The sequence below is a fragment of the Lissotriton vulgaris genome, chromosome 7 (genome assembly GCF_964263255.1).
Source record: "Lissotriton vulgaris chromosome 7, aLisVul1.2, whole genome shotgun sequence".
NCBI lineage: Eukaryota > Metazoa > Chordata > Amphibia > Caudata > Salamandridae > Lissotriton > Lissotriton vulgaris.
In genome coordinates, this window is record NC_141695.1 from 1,502,109,052 (window position 1) to 1,502,128,754 (window position 19,703).

Consider the following 19,703-nt stretch of genomic DNA (forward strand, 5'->3'; position numbering starts at 1 on the left):
AGCAAAAAGTGGGGGCATTCCATGCAGAAACAGGGCACTTTCTCACAGGGACCAGAGTGATGATGTTTTAAAGATTTTCATAAACCAATGCTTTTCATCCTTTACAGTACCCTTGAACGTGAGAGCCCATGGCAAAGTTAAAAGCTTCTGGCTGACTGTGGAAGTCTGGGTCAGAAGCAAGCACTAGGCTGTTCCTGGTCAATATTTTACCTTCACACTCAGACACTTTTCTGGTTCCTTTTCTCATCTACGGTGAGGTTGGTGGTGGTTCGCTGTAGCTTGAGGCCAGCATTGGGCTCTATGTCGACAGACAGCTGAAGTCCAGCTGCCATATGAAGTTTTGGTTTTTGACAGCGTCTGAGGCTCCCTACAACAGGCAAGTAGCAGTAGTCTACGAGCCTTGGACTCTGTGCCCAAAAACAGATATCTTCTGCCTTTGGCCTGCAAGAAAATGAGCTACTTGCCGGTAACTGGAGTTCGTCAGTATTGAAATCTTTCATAGATTCACATGCTTGAATCATTCCCCGTGGTCGAGCTGGAAGTCCTACAGTACATTATAATAGCAATGAAAAGTTAAACATAGACCAAAAAGGCACTAGGCCCTTTAGTTTTTTTTTAACATATTAGTCATTGTTAAAAAAGAGACCAAACACAGGTTTGAACTAATCAGGTTGCCCTGCCTTCTAGAACACTCCTGAGAGAAGCTCCAGTCCCTCAGATTTGCAAAGCAGGATTGTAGGAGATACAACCAGATAAAAAGAGGGAAAGGTGAATTTCTCAGGGGAGGAGGGTGGGTTGCATCTGAATCTATGAAAAATTCCAATACTGGAGAACTACAGTTATATGTAAGTATTGGAACTTTCATAGATTCACATGCTTGAATTATATTAAAAAGCAGTTAGTAAGCACATTGTTTCTGTTACTTCTCTTTTTTGTTGTTGTGGCATGTAAAGCATGAATTCATAGATATAGCTTATCAAAAACCAAACATAAAGCAATAAATCAATACATATGTGAATACAAAGATAACAAATTCATCCAATCGGAAAGAGCAGAAAGTAAAAATGTGCCTAGCCAGAAAAAAGGATGGAGGGGTCAAGGAGAAATCTCACAGTCACTGGAAAAAATGTTGCAACACCGCTTGACACACTGCTGTTTTGTTCGGAGCTTCAGAATCCAAGCAGTAATGCCTGGTAAAGGTGTGCACATTTTTACAGTAAGCTGCACAGCAAGTGTCCTGAATTGGCACACTAGCATACAGCGCCTTTGAGGCTGAAACACACAAGTTACTTACCTTTGGTAATGATATATCTGTAAGAAACATTAGTTAGTTATAGATTCTTTATCTTAGAATTACCCCCAGGCATCAGACTGGATACGGAAACTTTTTTCGTAAGCAGTACCTCTGTGTGTCAAAAGGTGGCAGTGGTCGCCCTCGCGCACTGACATCAGTTCTGTACACGACTTTCCGTGCCAGAAACGCAAAGGCATGCTGACCATTAGTGCACAAAACTAGGACCCTGAAAAGATGTCCTTAACCCTAGAAATCAGTTTGCAGAACTGGGATGATGGGTGGGGCGGTAAGGAATATATACCTAACTAATGTTTCTTACAGATATATTGTTACCAAAGGTATATTGTTACCAAAGGTAAGTAACTTATGCATCTGAAAGAAACACGTTAAGTTATAGATTCCTTACCTTAGAATAGATACTCCAGCAATACCAAACCCGGTTATGGGTCTGCAAACCAAGATCACACCAAAAATACTGGAGAACAGAACGGCCAAAGAAGCCGTCTCTCCAGACTTGGCTGTCCAGGCAGTAGTGTTTGGTGAACGTGTACAGCGATGCCCATGTGGTTGCCTGACAGATGTCATTCAGAGGCACTAGTGGCTGCCGTCGCCCTGGTGGAGTGAGCGCATAGCCTGACTGGAGGCTCCTGTTTAGCCAGAGAGTTAATACACAACACAACCCATTGAGAAATGGTGCGTTTGTGTACGGCCCGACCCTTCTTTGCACCCGCGTACCCAAAGAAAAGTTGCTCATACACCCAGAACGGTTTTGTGCGATCCACATAGAAGGAGAGCGCACGCTTTGGATCCTGAGGGTGGAGCCTCTCTTCTTCCTTTGAAGGATGCGGAAAGAAGGTGGGCACAGTAATGGTCTGCTCGATATGGGAGGCAGTGACCACCTTAGGAAGAAAGGAAGGAAGGGTCCTGGCACCACCATGTCCGGATGAACAGACAGTAAAGGAGGTTTTGAAGAAAGAACCTGGAGCTCACTCACTCTTCTAGCAGAAGTGAGGGCTACCAGGAAAGCAGTTTTAAGAGTCAGAAGGCATAAAGGACAGTTATGCAGTGGCTCAAAAGGAGCACACATTAGGTAGGTGAGCACACGGTTCAAATCCCACTAAGACACAACAAAGGGGATTGGAGGAAAAAAATGCGTTAAGCCTTTTAGGAAACGATTAACTACCGGGGACTTGAAAAGAGAAGGCTGATCTGGCAACCGAAGGAAGGCAGAGATGGCTGGAAGATAGCCCTTGATAGTGCGCAGATCAGAGCCCTTCTGGGCTAAAGAGAGAAGAAACAAGAGTACTTCAGAAAGAGGGGAAGAAAGTGGATCCACAGCCTCTGCTGTGCACCATGCCACAAATTTGTTCCACCTACAGACGTATAAAGTCTTAGTGGAGGGAAGCCTGGTTGCCAAGATAACATCACAGACTTCAGGAGCAGGTCGAAAGATGTCAACTGCCGCCGCTCAATCTCCATGCAAGGAGGTGAAGACTGGACAGGTTCCCGTGGAGAACCGTCCCCTGCTGCTGCAACAGAAGATCCTCTTGAAGAGGCAGTCTGATCGGGGGATCGACGGCCATGTTGAGCAGCTCAGGACACCAGACTCTTCGTGGATAATCTGGAGCCACAAGAACGACTTGGGCCCGGTCGTTGCCTGATCTTCACCACTCTGGGCAGAAGTGGTATAGGCAGAAAGGTGTGCAACAGACCGCAACTCCACTCGTGACGAAAAGTGTCGCCTAGCGAGTGCTGCCTTGGAAATTCCAAAGCGCAGAATTGCTGAGATTGCGCGTTGTCTTCAGTGGCGAATAGATCTAACCAAGGCTCTACCCACTGTCGAAAGAGACCTTGCACCACCTCCGAGTGAAGACGCCATTCGTGATCCATCATGCACCTGCGGCTGAGTTTGTGTGCCCTGGCGTTCAGAGAACTGGGCAGGTGTTGAACCACCAAGGTTAGGCCGGTCGACCTTGAATCTGGGGAACTGGGTTCGCGTCTCGGCAATGACGCAGAGCATCCTGTGATTCTGGGCAAATCACTTAACCTCCCTGTGCCTAACAAAAATTAATGTGTTCTCATGTAATGCAACTAGTGCTATGTAAAGCGCTCTGATACCAGATTCGGATCAAGTTTGCGCTATATAAAGCTCTGTAAATTAAAAAAATAAATAGGGAAATGCCCTGATGTTCCAGCCATGTCCAAAGGAGGAGAGCCTCTTGACATAGGGTCCACGACCCCACCGCACCCTGTTTGTTGCAATACCACATAATGGTGGTGTTGTCCGTGAACACCTGCACTACTCTTCCCCGGACAGAGGGAAGGAGTGCCTTCAGTGCAAGACGAATCACCCGGAGCTCCAGAAGGTTGATATGGAGCCCGTACTCTGCCGGAGACCAGAGGCCTCTGATCTCTGCCTCTCCCATGTGGCTGCCCCATCCCAGAAGGGATGCGTCCGTCACCACGGTGCGTTCTGGTTGGGGAAGGGAGAGGGATCTGCCATTGACCCAATCCTGGTTCGTAAGCCACCACTGCAGTTGTTGGACAGTGCCCTCCAAGATCGGGACGCAATCAGACAGATTCCCATGATGCTGTGCCTACTGGAACTTCAGGTCCCACTGCAAAGCCCGCATATGCCACCTGGGATGAACGACCTGCAGGATGCAGGAGTCCATGAGGCCCAGCAGCCGCAGGGTTGTTCTGACCGAAACCCGGAATAGAGGCTGAAAGATCGTAATCATAGCCTGAATATCCCGGACTCGCTATTCGGGAGGATAGACCGGAAACTGCGTTGTGTCCAGAACTGCTCCGATGAAGAGGAGCTTATGAGAGGGAATCAGGTACGACTTCGGCACATTGATGGAGAACCCCAGCATATGCAGGAGGTTGGCCATTGTCTGGAGGTGGGAGATGACTGCCTGGGGGGAGCCCGCCTTCAACAGTCAGTCGTCGAGATAGGGGGAAGACTGAAACCCCTGATCTGTGCAGATGAGCTGCAACCATCGCCATCACTTTCGTGAACACCCGAGGGGCACTGGTGAGGCCAAAGGGGAGCACAGCAAACTGAAAGTGCTTGTGGCCTACCGTGAACCGTAGGTAGCGTGGGTGGGCCTGCAGGATGGGGATGTGAAAATAAGCGTCCTGCAAGTCCAACACTACCATCCAGTCTTGCTGGTCGAGGGCAGACAAGACCTGAGCAAGCGTCAACATCTTGAACTTCTCCTTCCGGAGGAAGCAATTGACATCCTTGAGATCCAAGATAGGACGCAGGCCCTTGTCCTTCTTGAGGACCACAAAGTACTGGGAGTAACAACCACCACCTACTTCTGGGACAGGAATGCGCTCGATGGCTCCCTTGACCAAGAGAGCCGCAACTTCCTGGTGGAGAACGGCCAGATGATCCTCTAACATGCGGTGGTATTGCTGGAGGGGTAGTCTCGAAGGGGAGGGAGTAGCCCCTTTGGACTATTTGCAAAACCCATCTGTCTGACGTGATGGTGCGCCAGTGGGGGAGGTGATGGCGAATCCTGCCGTTCACTGGACTTTGATAGGCCTGAAAGGTCGGACTAGGAAGGTTTGGAGGCTGCTGCAGAGGGGGATTGGTGGACTGGCCTGCCCGCTGGCCCCCGGAACCATGCCGGTTGTTTCCACGTCACCGGCCGCGCAAAGGTTGGGTAACTTGCTGCGCCCTGTGCCCTGGGTGGGATGTAGCGGGGGCACCTCTTCCGTAGGCACGAAAGGGGCGCAAAGCAGACTGCGCCGGACGGGTGAAGAGGCCCAAGGACTTGGCCGTAGCCCGGGAATCCTTGAAGTGCTCTAGGGGGTTGTCTGCTTTGTCACCAAAAAGGGGACGGCCATTAAAGGGCCGATCCATCAAGGTGTTCTGGATATCCCCTGAAAAGCCAGTGGACCTCATCCAGGTGTAGCAACGAAGCGCTAATGACATTGAAATGGTCCTGCCCAGAGAGTCGGCGGTGTCCAGCACACAACGGATTGCAAACTTTGCTGCATCCCTCCCGGAGGTAACAGCCTGGGGGGAGCACTGCCCAGGCATCCTCCGGACACTGAAGCAGCACCTGCGCCACCGTATCCCACACCAAGTGAGAATAACGGCCCAAGAGACATGCAGTCTTTACGGACCGCAGTCCTAAGCTGGCGGAAGAGAAAAGTTTCTTGCAAAGTTGGTGCAGCTTCTTGGATTCCCTTTCCCTTGGAGCGGTAGGGAAGGCGCTTTTGGAGGTTGAAGCTTGGACCACCAAGCTCTCCGGGGTGGGGTGTTGGGAGAGGAAAGTGGGGTCGTCCAGAGCCGGGCAGTGTCATCAGGCGATCATCCTGTCCATGGGAGCCCCCATGTTGGGCCTCGACCACGTGCCCAAAAGGACATTGGTGAGGGCCTCATTAAACGGCAGCAGTGGCTCCGGAGAGCTGACGCCGGTTGAAGCACCTAAGCCTGGAGGTTAGTCCTGACCACCACCATAGGAAGCTGGAGGGTTAGAGCCTCTGCCTCCCTATACAACACCACTGCTCCCTCCTCCGTAGCCACATAGGATGAGACAACATGCCAAGGTCGGGTGAAGTGTCAAGACCACTGGCATCCCCCAGTTCCTCTCTCCAGTCCTGCTCAGTATCTAACTGGTCAGTTAAAGGGTCACCTGACACCTCCCAGTCCTCCTCATCATTCTCTGGGTGCCACTGTTGTTGGAAAGGGACCCCAGGAGTGAACAGAGGCACAAAAACCACACCCAGCGACGGATCCAGCACGCTCTGTGTCCACGCTGGGGAGCCGACCGGCGCCGAATGCGGTAGTGGTGCCGTAGGGAGCGGCGCAATTGGAGGTCTAACGAGGTCAACCCATGCTGATCCGGATCCAGGCCTGGATCCAAGGGGGACCTGTGGCGCCGGAGCTGCTGGCAGCGAAGAGCTAGGCCCTACAACTGAGTCCACGGGGCCCGAAGGTGCACCAGCGGGGTCAGTCCGCCCAAAGATGGCATGCATCACCTCGCAGAACGTATGAAGCTGGGCGGGGGTCGCTTCAGAACCCGGAATGGCAGGGAAGCCCGGAGTCGACCCATCGGGCTCTGCGTGTGGAGCCACAGGAGTTGCACAACCTGCGTGCCTTGTTGTATCGGCCGACTGATGAGAAGTCGAAGAGCGACAATGCTTCTTCTACTTCTTCTTATGCTTCGCCTTTCCTGACCCAGAGTGCGAAGACTTCGATGATTTCGAACCGGAATGGTCGTGGTTCCGCGACCTCCCTCTCGACCGGGACCTCGAACGGCTCGGAGTCGACTGTCGGCATTCAAGCAGCTTTCGGGACAGCTCCCGCAAAGCCTTCGGCGCCATCGACCGACAGTCGGAGCCCGACTTGGGGTCGTGGTTGCACTACAGGTAAAAGAGGCACACGCTGTGCGGATCCGTCACTGACATCAGTCGATTACAGGAACCGCAGGCCTTGAAACCGGGCATCCGTCATGCCCCTGTTAGTAGTCGGAGGCTCAAAACAAGAAGTCGACAAAAGTAGAGAAAAACGTAGTCAAAAAATGACTGAGGTACTGCTCTTCCGTGATCTGCACTGGCTGGCGCTGAAAAAGAAAGAACTGATGTTAGTGCGCTTGGGCAGCGTCTAAGTAGCTGCTGCAACGTCATCCCGGCGACCATGACACCGACGACGGACGCGGAGCAGACCAACACCACCTTACAACGCGCAGAGGTAATACGGACAAAAAAACTTTACGGATCCAGTCTGACACCTGGGGGTAATTCTAAGGTAAGGAAACTATAACTTACGTGTTTCTTTCAGATAGTTCTGGTAGAGTGAGTGTGTACACGTGTCTTTAATGGCTTGCCTGCTGCTTGATGGCAATAGCGAATGGTGCTGGAAATCCAACTAGCAATATTCTGTTTGGAAAGAGGACACCCCTTTCGAGGAGCACTCTACGCCACAATGAGTTGATTAGATTTGCGGAAACCTCTAGTCCTTTGCAAATAGAACTTCAAGCATTTGTTGACATCCAACAAATGGAGGGCTCTTTCTGCTGGAGTGGAAGGATGTGGGAAGAATGTTTTTAGTATGAGAAGCTCATTTTAATGAAAGTCTGAAGGGACTTTAGAAATGAACTTAGGGTATGTCCGGAGGACCACTCTATCATTCCTCAATTGCAGGCAAGGCTCCTGAATGGTTGGAGCTTACTCGTCTAGCAGATGTCAATGCTACGAGTAGAGCAACCCTCCATGAAACAAATTTCAGATCGCTCTTTGAATGGGACACTCTTCTGAGTAGCCGTACGCTATACAAAACCCCTGCATAACATAACATAACATAACATAACAATGGGTGCTACATGAGCTGTGAGAGGACAATGTTGAGCTACCCAAGTGGTGGGGGATGTTTGACTGGTGTAAAGACCCTAAATAGTTCCTTGAGGAATTGCTTAACAATTCTAGATGTCCATAAGGAAGGTACAGTAGATCTTCTAAAGCGTGAGATAGCTGCTAAGTGGACCTTGATGGAGGCGTGAGACAATCCTAATTTTACCAAGTACAGGAGATAAGGGAAAATCTGAGCTGTAGAATAGAAAGGATGTACATTAGCTTGTTGACACCAAATACAAAAACATTTCCACTTCAGCCAATAGGTCCTGTTAGTACTGCTTGCACGAGCACTGGACAGTATTTCCCTGCATTCCGACAATAGGTTCAAATTGAAAACTTCATTGTGCTCAGGAGCCAAGCTGATAAATGAAGAGATTTGGTATCTGGATGCAGCACTTGGCCCTGTGACATCGTTAAGAGAGATGGAATTGATTTCAAGAGAATGTGATGTTTCTCAGAGAGTATGAGAAGTTCCGTAAACAAATGTTGGTGCAGGCAGGGGGAAGAAATGAGCATCATCTTGCAGGGCTCTGCTTTCATCTTAATGATCAGCTTTGGTAGGAGAGGAATTGGAGGAAAGGCATAGATGCCTGACCATGTCATTGAAAATGCATTCTCCCATGAACCCTGATTGTGATGCCAGCTTATGAAGAACTGGCATTTCTTGTTCTGGGAGGTCACAAAAAGCTTGAGATTCAGCTTGCCCCCATCAAAGGAAGATGCTGTTGAGAGTGGCTTGATCTAGTTCCCATTCGTGACACAACACATTTAGTCAGGTTAGAGTGTCTGCCATGATGTTCAGGTGCCAGGAAGATGTTCTGCTCTTACGGATACTTGGCTGAGAATTGCCCATTCCCAGAAGCGATGAGCTGCGCCTCTTGGGATAGGAGGAGTGATCTCATGCCACCCTGCTTGATGACAAGCACCTCAGAGTTCTTTATTCTTGGCAGGAAAGCTTGCAAGGGAGATGAACCGCCTTGGGCTCCAATAAGTTGATATGAAGGAGGCGATGCAGCTTTTGCCACTTGCCACTGACTTTTAGTCTTGACGGAATGCTCCCCATCTGTTGAGAGAGGTGTTGGTAGTGATGACCAAAGGAGATAGCAGTACTAGAAAGGAGAGACTGACTATAATATTCTTTCGGTCTGTCCACCCTGAAATGGAGTTGACCAAGGCTGGAGTAATGGTGAGTAGATCGTCTAAAGATCCTTGTGCTTGAAGCCACTGGTTGTGTAGCTGCTCTTGGAAAGGATGCATCCTTAACCAGCAGAATGGAACTAAAGGAATGCAAGAGGACATCATCCCTAGGAGGGATTTGTAACGGCGAAGTGAAAGACACCATTTTAGTGCGAGTTCTGCTAGCGAGATTAGTTTTACTTGTCTCTCGACCGATGGGAATGCTCTGTTGAGCATTATGTTGAGTGTTGCTCCTAGGAAGTTAATAGTCTTTGAAAGATGCAAGACTGATGTTTCTGGATTCAGGATAAGGCCTCATTCCTGGTACAGCGTTGTGGAGCAGTGGCGGCTGGTGGAATTTGAAGGTGGGGGGGCGGAAAGTGATAATCATACTGCACCGTAGCGAGCGAGCGTAGCGAGCGAGCCTGAACCCCCTAAGGAGGGTTCGGGCGGAATTCCCCCCGAGAATTTTTTTTAAAAATAGTGGAAAAATTGTGCATTTTCAAGCAAATTTGAGAAAGCAGGAAGGTTAATAAAGCAATTGTGAAAGTGCAGGTATTACATTATTAAAGAGCTGTCATATAACATAGGTAGCTGCTTATTCAGTATAACTACAGAGCTTTATATCAGACTTCAAGATACAATGCTGAGAACCTCACAGATTGTTTTTATTTAAACTGCAAACAACAAAACAAACAACTTTTTTGATTTAAACTGCAGACAACAAAAGAACCAACTAAACAGGTCACAAACTATCACCATTCAACATGTTTACTTTTTGTATCTAAATTCAGCACGTCTGTACAATTTTTACCTCGCAGTTTTCAATAGCTCACTGTTGTGTGTTAGGATTTTTACTTAAGGGCAAGTGACAAAATGATTTCTATGACAAATGCAGTGACCCACTGACCTATTTACTGCATTTTGTGCTCTGCATCAGGTACATGTTCTTTGCAGCAGGCACATTAACCTTCTGTGCTACCTTTCCATGAGTCAAAACTTCCATTAAACAAAACTCTGATCTCTCTCTCTGAAAAACATGAACAATATCCTTGGTGCAACAGCAAGTGTTGCATGGCTTAACATTTATAAGGCCCCAAAGGCGCGACCTGTATGAGTCTTCAGCCAGCACCCTTCATTCATTGATCTGTTCAACTATTGTTCATATTTTGTTTCCACACACAATAGCATGGGGCAATGGGTCTGCCCACTCAATCCATTGGCTGGGTGGCACAGTTTTGCACGTGTTTGGCCTGAGCCCTGTACACGTGCTCATCCGCCTGAAAAGAAGTGCATTTCAACGCCGACCCTTCTGGGATAGTCTTTTATGTCATATACTCTATAGTTTTCCATTTTTTTGCAAAAATAAATATATCGATCAAAATTGCATGGTTTGAAAGGCCGAACGAATTGGCTTTGCCATGGCATAGCTTGTTCATTATTTTCACCTACAGCAGCCATCAGCGAAAACATTCCTGAGCGGAGTACATATACTAGTTTAAAATAGTATCTCAAGGTATATTTCGTAAACATAAATCAGAAGTGTTGCAACTTCTGATATAAAACATTCCAGTTGAGTTTTTAGCATTAGCTTAGCATTTTTCACAATACGTTTTCTAAAACTACCGTATCCATAGTGCCATTATGCCCGGCCTGTCCACCTTTAAAAACATAACAGACTAAAACATAGCATTACAAATAAATAACACCTGCAGCTTAACACACTTAAAAATTACATAATATCAGAGCTGTTGCGCAGCACTAGAGACAGAGAACTTAGGGGATCAAAAGTGTTGCAGCCACAGCCTAAGATTGCTCCCATGCACGATGCACAGCCACCACCACCAATTACAGCACGAAGTCACGCCTGCACAGTGCACACACCCTGGCTTGCATATGAGCCTGCCTTTATTATTTTCCTCCTGGAAATCGCTGGGTTCACAAAGATGTATGCAGGCTGTACAAATTAAGCACCGGTACAAAATGCACCTATTACTATACTGAGTATAAATATTAATTTTGTGGCATCACGTGTTGCATATAAAGATAGTGCTACCACTTACAAATGAGGGTGTCTCTCTGCTTCAGAGGAAGCACCTTGAGCGGAAACATTGGCACTATGAGAGCCCGAGAGGCATTACTGAAGAGCCCCATCATGACTGACATATGATGAGGGCCATAGACAGTAGTTCGGCGTAGTAGTAGTACAAGCAAGTGCTACCTCAGTTACAGACTGTACACATCTGTGCCCTCTGACTGTCCCGTAACCCCAGTGGTTTCAAGGGCTGCATTTTAACACTTGAGGTACACATACGTGGTGGCCACAGAATCAGCTGTGGCAGTGTCCTATAACTGCTCACGGTAAAATACCAGTCCACCGGACTCATAATGACAGCTAAAGTGTATACTGTTGAAAGTACTTGGTTGCCGAGTTCACAAGCACAATAAAAAAAAGCGCAAATAAAGAAAATTGAAGAGAAAGTAATATTGCATACGTATAAAAAGGACATCGTTTTTGTCAGTCTCCACATTTTTCCCTGCCTGATTTTGTTGATGTTAAAAGAGTGTACACTATGCTTCTACTAAACAGTGGCATAGCACATGTGATAGCATTCAGATAGATGACAGACAGAAGGTGAAATGCAATTACATATGCTACAGAGGGTTTTGCGCCTAGGAGTCCCAGAGGGGTAGGGCGGTTTGGGCATAGTTTGATCTATGAATTGGTGAGGTGATTGTTTATAGGTGGTAAGGGGAGCAGTATTTGACAGTCTTTTGTTGTGATTGCGCTATTTTACCTAAATGACAAGGTCCTCACAACTCGTTTCTGATTTACTCTTGTTGAGCCACAACTAACAGGATTATTCGTATCTGAGTTTGTATAGCCTTCCAACTTTTCATGCTATTTATCCCTGTTTGAAGCACTAGAAAAAATATTAATTATGTGGCTCCTATCTAAAAGGAATCACTTCAGTCATAACCGCCCATTTCTCATGTAATGTGTGACACCTTCAGCCAGTACTGGCTTTTACTTCAATACCACTACTCGTGCTGGGATTTTTTTTAACCTACACTTACAATGTTACGAAAAAAATGAAAGTCCCATAAAGTAACAGGCAGTTGGTTGAAAAGTCATGACTTACTGATAAGACGTTACATGAAAATACTTTGCAGCACTGTTTATGGTGCTACGAACCAGCAAATTGGTGATTGCAAACGCTGGATACATGTTTCTACGAATTTTGCGTCCCCTCCAAAAACATACACTGTATGCAGGGCCGGGTCCTGCCGGTGCCAAGCAGGTGCGGAGAAGGGTCCTTATTAGGCTCTCCAATGTTTGCCTTCGCCCTCAGGGTGAAAATAAAAATCTTCACTCTGCAGCAGTACCATCCTTCACAGGCTTTGATATAACTTATAAGAGACTCGTTTTACTTTTTTCACAGTCTGTCAGAATTGAAGCTTTTTCAATATTATATACAACGAAGCAGTAGTAGTTGCTTATTTATTTTATGCAACTAACAACCATTGACAAAGCCAATAGTCCTGGCTTGTTGTAGGAGTAATGTTACTTGTTTTATATATCTGGATGCAGTGACAAAAGCAACAAAATACATGTCAGGCAGCGCAGCACACTATGCTAAACACCGAAATTACCTTACGTGTTTTAAAGCAGTTGTAAGGCACGGCCACTGGCCAGGCCCCTTTGAGAGAGACCACGCCCCACCCGACCCCCCAACAGTTTTTTCATCCCACTTAAAGCCCTGACTGTATGGTACCTGCATTTATATCGCGTTTTCTCCCCACCTGACTGTGTGTGGGTATGAAACACCAAAATACACTCTGGGCCTCTGGTGCTGCTCAGTGAAAGTTCCACCCCGTCCCCGTCGTTACTTGGTCCATCCGTACCACAGGCAGGCAGGACTCAGTTAGACTCCAAACTGCCTGCACCATTCCCGGGGACGATCGCCGCTTTACTGGGGATTCTTGGACCATTTTTTTTCATGAACCATATTCAGTGATGGCCAGTGTGCACTGCAAACAAAATAATCCTTGTTGAAATTTGGATTCTGCAGCCCTTAAACCGTGAGTCCGTGACTAATATTGTGCACAATTAAAGCGCTAGGAAACATTGAAGGCTCACTTGCTGTTAAAAGACCTGCAGTCACACTGCTAAATAACAGTGCTTGAACAACAGTCCATAAGAGTAGCACTGCCACTTACCAGCTCTGAGTAGCTGCAATTACGCCCCTCTGAGAGCAGCGCGAAGATGGCGCTGTGTTATCACCACTGGCAGCAGACAGCCCTACACGCCTCAGTGGGCATGCTTTCCTCGTGAAAGTTGAAGTGTTTATTCAGTAAGCAAGGTGCATGCCACGTTTTTGGGTGCCAATTTTTTCTAAAGAATTGTATTTTCGAAAAAAAAATCTCGTGCATATTTAAAAGCAGATTTTATATTTTTTTTAAATTTGCACTAGAGCTGATTTTGGATGCGAGTGCTTCTGCAGATGTGTCACGGGGAGGAACAAGGCTTTGTATTGCGCCTGCAGATAAAAAGGAAGAAAGGGTGTTTTTGTTTGAGGAAGAGGTGACATTTACCAACTTAACCCATCACTAATGCCCAGCAAGGTTCAGAAGCTCTGTGTTTTTCAGAAGAGGATTTGTCTTCTCTCAGCTGCCTGTGTGCACTCTTCCACCTTAGTATTCCATCCCCACCCTCCCCTGCCGATTTTTTTAAAGAATATAGTTCCGCGGGTTGAGCAGAGCTCCTGCTTCCAAGACCCCTTTGAGAGATCTCACGGTCAAATCTATCAACTCAGATTTCAATCCTTCCCAATAGGTTAAAAGCAGCACTTCCATTGAGCTCCGTCATTGTGCAATCTATTATTCGAGTGCCTTGAAACGATTTTCTTTTGTTCTACGCCATAGCAACATCAAATTCCTGACAGCTGTTTCGAAAACTTTAAAATGACAGTGCCACTTAACAAAGCAGAGTGGTTGGAAGTATTGCTGGCCACGCTGTCGCAGCTGCCCACGCCGACTACGGATGCCCTAGCCATATACCCCAATCCCAGTGCCTTCTCAGGCATCACACTCTGCCACGTAAAAAGAGGCTAGGCCACTACTGCCTGCAAAGGGAGAGAACAAATAGGGTTCATTGCTTCTGTATAACTGATCATTTGTCTTTCACCACATCATTTATGTTAATAAATTACAATCCATCATGTTCTGTGGCATAGGGAGCTTACACAGCACCACAATCTGCTTCCAAATGCTTCTAAATACCAGAGCAAACATTTAAGTACAAACGTTCAACATGCTATGATTTTGGAAAATATTGACCATTCAAGCAATGCACACATTATTCAGAATTGTCTATTGAATAAGGATGCTAGCTTATGGATATTACCTCAAGTCGTTAGTATGCTTTTTTATCAATCTTGCCAAGAAGAAATAGTGTCATGTAAATACTTCACCTGCTGCCTTGATTAATAAAAATAAAAATGGGATATGCAAGCTGCTGGCAGTAGGGAGACAAAACGTAAGAGTTGAAGAAACCTGAAAGGCAAGATTCTGAGAACCTCTGTCTTTTCATACAAACCACTACTTTGATTGTCAGAAGACTGAAAGCGCCAGAAGCTGGTTCATCAGTAAAAACAAATATTCTGTTTCTACATTCGTTTTTCAAAGCTCGTAACAGGGCTAGTGCACGAATATGTGCTGCTCAAAGGTAGAGTTATACCTTTCTTTGTTGCTCCTAAGGGGAGCCCCACGCAGAGCTTTGGGAAAATCAGGGATGAGTGAGAGATGTGGCGTCCACCAAGAAGTTTCTCACCAGAGGAAACCAAGAATGGTGTAAGAAAATATAGAGTACCAAGAGGGCAGTGTCTGTGGGGGTCCCAGCAGGTGGTTGTGCATGACTCTTCACCCACCTAACCTCACCTTAAGGCGTGGGATAATTGAGAGCTGCCCTAGGGAGGAGAAGTGGGGTCCAATGACAAAAACGTGGCTAGCAGGTTGGGCCCATTAAAAAAGGGCCATTGACTGCCTAACGTATACCAACGGCACTATTGTCTACGTAGTATTGTCAGGTTCAGGGTATGGGAGGTTGTAGGTGCCCACATCATGCAATGTGAATGTATGGGAGGGGCACACTCGCAGATGAATGGAATGGGAGTATTGTGAGGAACATGGCAGGTTGAGGGCACTGTTGTGCACATGGCATGGAACAGTGGAATTGTCTAAGTGCCCACATCCTGTGAGGTGTGGGGGTCACACTGGGGGAGGGCAGTACAGGTTAAGGGCGCTGATATGCACATTATGTGCTCAATTATGTCTATTTGTCAGGTGGTAAATGCTCTCATTGTGCAAGTTGGGGAGGCTGGTAGGACCTGCGAGGCAAAGAGGAGCCTGACATATCTCTCTCTGAAGCGCATCCTTGGCCTCGCCAGCTGAAATGGCAAAACGAAACGGCCTTGTTGGCCTGGGGTATCTCTCCTTGTCTTGTGACAGCAGTTCCAGTCTTGGCATGTCTCAGACAGCCGATGTATTTTTCCGAGGTACGAATTAAAGCCCTCACGTGCAGCTTTGCTTTTTGTAGCTTAATGGAAAATGCTAAATGTTACTCTTCACAGTCTAAATCATTTGGGTGTGGGAGGGACAGAGCCTGCTTGACATTTTCGTAATGCACAAATCTCAAATCACATATTTCCCATGAACAGCTATCTACATGTTTCCATGCCACACCGGTTCTTCTAGTCGGCGGACTTCACCCCACAATAAGGATCAAACATCTCAGGCAAGCTGGCTTTCTAACTACACGCACACACATATTTAATACCCGGTCAATTATGCAAAATTGCATACACACGCACACACAAAAAGACAGTGGAACTGACACTAGTGCTTACGAGGAGGCCAGTAGTGGGATTTATTATAACTTCCTTTATCTCGAGGTCTAGGATAAACCAGCACAGTTCACTGGAAGAGGCACTGAGGAGGTGCACGAAGGGCTTACAATGGACATTGTTTCTGTTTCCTGTTTCCTCAAAATCCATGATAACGCGCACTCTTCTTAAATGTCTGTCCAGAAACTCCAGACTCACTTTCAGCGCGGGAAGGTCCGTCTGACCTGGATTTTGCGCATTGAGTCATCAAAACTCATGCTGATACACTGCGCAAAATCCAGTGATCAACTTCCTGGTTACAATCTCTAACCCCACCCTTCTCCTCGTCACAGAGTGGGGTGGGGTTATTAATCCCACCCCACTCTGTGACGAGAAGGGGAAGGGTCGGGTGCCTAGCTACAGCACTTGACTGACATGAAGTTCCCGGCACTGCAGGGCTTCAGCCTGAAGCGCCCGGGGCTAACTTAAACAAAAGTTCTTCAAGGGGAGGAGCTGAGATGAGGAGGCTATTGCTTTGCTGAGCTGATGACATCACAGACCTCCGGGCTGTGAAATCGTCAGCTCTGCAATCCGCTGCAAACCAGGAAAACGGCTGAGAATGGCCATCGGTATTTCATCAGGTGACATGCAGCAGTGCACCGATGTGTTTTAGAGTAAACAATCGTCTTGATTGCTTAAGAGTGATTGTCAAGTACAGACTTTGTATGTGTGTTCCTTTTATTTCAATGCCTCATAGCAAGTTCGAAGCAAAACAATTTGGGGCAGAAAATTAAAGGGGGCGTAGCCCCATGGCCCATATAAAGGAACCACCCCCTGTTGTGGAGGCTGCTGTGGATGCCTGAGCTGCTCACCTGGACGGTGCCTTGACCAACGATTCATCCAAATAGGGAACCACTTGGTGTCTTTGTTTCCTGAGAAAGGCTCCCACTGGAGCTAAGCTCTTTGTGAATATTCGAGGGGCAGATTTGAGGCCAAAAGAGGACTCTGAAATGAGAATGGCTATTGACTATTGTGAATCGAAGGAATTTCCGGGGAGATGGGTGGAAGGGAAGAACAAGTTACTTACCTTCGGTAATGCATTATCTGGTAGATACAATATCTAGCTGCAGATTCCTTACCTTTGAATTTCCCAGACATCAGGCTGGATCTGAAAACCTTTGCTCAAGCAGTACCCATTGCGTGCGCTGTATGGTGACTCCATTCTGCTCCCCGTGAAGTCGGTTATGACGTCCCGGTCACCTATATAGGCACCATTCAGGCGCACAGACAATAGTACCTTTCATTTTTCCATGCCAGAAGCGCAGAGCCATAAAGTGACTGACGTAACATGTGCCCAAACTAGGGTCCTGAAAAAGGGAATAACCCCAGCCCTAACAAAATCATTCTTCAAAGTGGAGAGACATGGGTGGGTCTGTAACGAATCTACACCTAGATATTGTCTCTACCAGATAATGCGTTACCGAAGGTAACTGGTTCATCTTATAGAGACGTCTAGGTGCAGATTCCTTACCTTGCAATTAGATACCCAAGCCATACCCTCCCAGCGGTGTGCTGTGGACCAATTCCTCACACTAGAAAGTCCTGTAGGACCAATCTGGCAAAATACCTGTTCCTGTGGAACTGGCTGTCCAGGCAGAAGTGCAAACATGTTCAAAGATGCTCACGTTGCAGCCTGACAGATTTCCAGTATTGGGACACCCCGAGCCAAGGCTGTCGTCACAGCCTTTCCCCTGGCGGAATGGACTCTTAATCCCTCAGGGGGCTGCCTTTTAGCAAGGGCATAGCCATGTAGAAAACAACCTAGCGAGACTTGGTTCATTTATGCACTGCCAGACCATTCTTAGCTCCCACGTAACCCACAAAGAGTAGGTCATCCATCCAGAACACTTTTGTGTGGTCAAATTAGAATAACAACGCTCTTTTTGGGCCCAGAAGGTGGGGAAGCTCCTCTTCCTTATAGGGATGCAGGGGAGAAAAGAAGGCAGGCAGCGTAATAGATTGACCCAGATTGAATGGGGTCATTACCTTCGGCAAGAATGAAGCACAGGTGTGAAGCACCACTTTATCTGGAAAAGACAACATGTAGGGAGACGTACAATATATCGTTTGCAACTCACTCACCCTCTGGGCAGATGTTATCGGTACCAGAAAGGCTATCTCGATGGAAAGCAGCTTGAGGGGATAGTTGTGCAAAGGCTTGAAAGGAGCACACATCAGAAAAGTAAGAAACAAATTAAGGTCTCACTGTGGCATAACAAGGGGCGTAGGTGTAAACGAGTGAACCAGCCTATTCAAGAACCTATTTACAATTGGAGACCTAAAGAGAGACGGTTGGTCTGGCAGATGCAACAAAGCGCATAGAGCAGAAAGATAACCCTAAAGAGTACCCAGAGCAGAGCCCTGCTGAGCAAGGGTAAAAATCAACAAACAGACAGTAGCAGGATAAGCAGAAAAAGGGTCAATAGACCTTTCTGATAGAAACTTTTGCCAATGGCAGGCATGTATCATCTTAGTAGAGGGCCACCTGGCCACCAAAATAATGTTGCATACTTCAGGAGGAAAGCCTAAAGACTTCAACTGCAGCCGCTCAATCGCCACATATGGAGGCGAAGAGTTGACAGGTTCAGGTGGAGGACCTTTCCCTGCTGCTGCAACAGAAGATCTTCCCGAAAGGGCAGCCTGATCACAGGATCGATGTTCATTTTCAGAAGCTCTGGATATCAGACTCTCCTTGCCCAGTCCAGAGCTACTAGAATACCTGGGCCCGGTTGCACCTGATCTTCTTCAGAACCCTGAGCAGAAGTGGTATGGGGAGAAAGGCATACAGCAGGCTTGGGTTCCACTCTCGACAAAAAGCATCACCTAGCAATAGCCCCCTTGGAAACTCTAGCGTGCAGTATTGCTGGCACTGCACGTTCTCTTTGGAGGCAAACAGATCTAACCAAGGTTCTCCCCACTGCTTAAAGAGACCTTGCACCACCTCTGACTGGAGACGCCATTCGTGAGCTGCTAGGCATTGACGGCTGAGTTCACCTGCCCTGGAATTCAGAGAACCTGCCAGGTGTTGAACCTCTTAGGTTATGCCCTGCTGTTCAGCCATGCTCAAGACGCGGGGGCCTGTCGACAAAGCGTCCACGACCCCACCCTGCCTTGCAATACCACATGGGGGATGTGTTGTCTGTGAACACCTGCACTAACTTTCCCTTGACCGAGGGGAGAAATTCCTTCAGTGCCAACCGAACCGCTCGAAGCGCCAACAAAAGACCAGTGCCCCCTGATCTCCACCTCTCCCAGATGGCCACCCCATCCCAGTACTGACACATCCGTCACAACACTATGGTCTGGTTGGGGAAGGGAGAGTGCTCTGCTGCTGTCCCCAATTGCGGTTCGCCAAACACCAGTGCAGATCTGAATGAAATGAAATGAAAACAAATGTATATAGCGCTACTAAGCCCAATGGGCGTCAAGGCGCCTAACCAAAAAGAAACTAGCTGTAGCAAATATGCTCTCATTGTGGGATTCCTTGATAAAGCACCAAGTTTTGAGCGCTTTTTTAAAAAGGGACTGGGAAGGTTGGGTCTCCAGAGGGAGAGAGTTCCACAGCCTAGGAGCAACGATGGAAAATGCTCTACTGCCCCAACGAACCTTCCTAGCACGGCGAACCACAAGCAGATTCTTCTCCGATGATCTGAGGGTTCTACTAGGCATGTAGCGAGTTAGCAGGGCACCTAAAGGGTCCAAAGGAACATCTGCAAGAGCTCTATAGGCCAAGCACAAGATCTTAAAGGAGATCCTCAGTTGTATAGGGAGCCAGTGCAGGCTCTTTCTGGCCGTTGTGGCAGAAGATGCATTAGGAAGAGCCAAAACAAATCGAGCAGCCGCTTTCTGTACGACCTGAAGGCGTTGAATGAGTCCCTTGTTGGAGTCTGCATAAAGTGCGTTACAGTAATCCAACC